The following is a 2,500-nucleotide window of genomic DNA, read 5'->3' on the forward strand; positions in this document are numbered from 1 at the left end:
GGGAGGGAGAGGAGGGAGGGAGGAGAGGAGGGAGGGAGGGAGAGAGAGGAGGGAGGGAGAGAGAGGAGGGAGGGAGGAGAGAGGGAGGGAGGGAGGGAGAGGAGGGAGGGAGGGAGGGAGAGGAGGGAGGGAGGGAGGGAGAGGAGGGAGGGAGGGAGGGAGAGGAGGGAGGGAGGGAGGGAGGAGAGGAGGGAGGGAGGGAGGGAGGGAGGGAGGGAGAGGAGGGAGGGAGGGAGAGGAGGGAGGGAGGGAGAGGAGGGAGGGAGGGAGAGGAGGGAGGGAGGGAGAGGAGGGAGGGAGGGAGAGGAGGGAGGGAGGGAGAGGAGGGAGGGAGGGAGAGGAGGGAGGGAGGGAGAGGAGGGAGGGAGGGAGGGAGAGGAGGGAAGGAGGGAGGGAGGGAGGGAGAGGAGGGAGGGGAGGGGGAGGAGGGAGGGAGAGAGGGGAGAGAAGAGAAGAGAAGAGAAGAGAAGAGAAGAGAAGAGAAGAGAAGAGAGAGAGAGAGAGGGAAATAATAAGATTGGTTCTTCGTTACGCTTTCGCAAGCTGTATGTGTATGTATATGAATCCATACGTACAGGAAAACAAGTAAATTAATATAGATAACATACGTCGTTAGATACATACGAACATACATACAGTACATACATACAGTACATACATACATACATACATACATACATACATACATACATACATACATACATACATACATACATACATACATACATACATACATACACTATACATATACATTCATTTATACATATATCTATACATATATACATAGAAGTACACCCAAACATATACATTTATACAGAGAAGTACACACAAACATATACATATATACATAGAAGTACACACAGACATACATATATAAACACGTACTTTCCTACGCATATTAACGTCTAGAGAATTGAGGAGGAAAGAGAATATTAATGGAGAGACATGGCTGCGAAGGTTGTGAATATTCCTTCATTACGAGTGTGTTCTCAGGTGCCATTACCCCTCTCATATACTTCACCTACCCTCTCCACCTAATTTCCAAAGCACAATGACAATTGCTCCTCATCTTAATCTTGTAAAGAGCTGAACCGTTCAGCCGTCGCGGACAATATGCTGAAATCTCCCACGATATGACATTGGTTTGGCATTTACGGCGCCTGATCATCAGCCTGAATATACATCTGGCTTTTTGAGAAAACAGACTTAGAGAAAAGAAAAGAACAAAAATGGTATCAACTTTGATACATTGGTCGAAGAAACAACTTAAAATGCACGCCCCCCCCAAAAAAAAAAAAAAAAAAAAAAAAAAATAGTCGGAAATATACCTTGAAGTGACAGCAAAAACGCTTTGAAGTGACCATAACTCGCTGTAAGTCAGTATAGAAATTAATCGCCCGCTCTATTTCTATTCCTTCTAGCATTGCAGGATGTGATATATCTGGTATATGAATGTCAAGAAGTTGCTTCACTTCTGCAGCCAGTAACATCCCTGTCTAAGGACGCTCAGAATTGTAATCACAAAGTTTGGTTCTCCTCCGCGGGAAATTAACTTTCTTTCGTCAATACTCCCGAGCTTGCAGAATTTAATCTTGCATTCTGTCTACAACGGTGCAAGTCTTTGGTCCTTTCATGGAATCTGCACTAATATTGGGCGAGTTAATGGTTATCGTTCCATTAACGATACTTTATAATCTTAAATTACATTTTTTCTTGCGTTGCAGGTGAAACCGTTCACTCAGCAGATCACTTGATATTATATATATTGACGTTCACAGATTAAAAACTGCCATAATGCGAAGGGAAGTACAAATCTGGTCCGGTTAAAATCAAGTACAAATTCCTCTCTGGAGCATAATCCAAAAGGATAATCGTCACGCATTTAGATTTCCTTTCCTGCCGTGGCAAATTATTTCATATTCCACGTATTGTTGCGTTTGTGTACGATTCATTACTCGATTGTTTTTCATCGCAGTGATGTGTTTTCTTAAGTTATATTATCAACCTATGTAGCTTCTTGTGAATTGTACTATATATCACCATTAAAAGATAAAATAACAAAAATAATAACAGCAATAATAAGAGAGAAACAGTGTTGGAGGGGACAAGGGAGATAAGGAAGGGGGGAGGCAAAGCAACCAAAAAATATAAAGAGCCAAATACATATAAGGAGATGAAAGAGGGGGAACTCGGGTATTTAGCGTATTAAAAGAGGGGGAGAACGGTGTTGACAGAGCGAGTGAAAGAGAATAAAAAGGAAAAAGGGGGATAAAGAGGGTGTGAGTGAGGGAGGAAAATAGAGGAAGAGGGAGAGTGAAAATGGGAGAAGAGAGTGAGAGAGGAGCAGGGAGGAAAAGGGAGAGGAAGAGGGTGTAAATGAGTCAGTGAGTGGGAGAGTGAAATAGTGGAAAAGGGAGAGAAGATGTGAGTGCGTGAGTGGGATAGAACAAGAGAAGAAAAGGGAGAGAGAGAGAGAGTAGAGGAAAAAGGAAGGAAAAGG

General features: G+C 43.5%; 1 protein-coding gene across 1 annotated transcript in view; it reads left to right on the forward strand.

The window, feature by feature from the left end:
• The window catches only part of LOC125026597, a 275,030-nt gene that overhangs the window by 215,654 nt on the left and 56,876 nt on the right, over window positions 1-2,500 (forward strand). The gene's annotated exons all lie outside the window — the stretch shown is intronic.

The sequence above is a fragment of the Penaeus chinensis genome, chromosome 6 (assembly GCF_019202785.1).
Source record: "Penaeus chinensis breed Huanghai No. 1 chromosome 6, ASM1920278v2, whole genome shotgun sequence".
NCBI classification, from domain to species: Eukaryota; Metazoa; Arthropoda; class Malacostraca; order Decapoda; family Penaeidae; genus Penaeus; species Penaeus chinensis.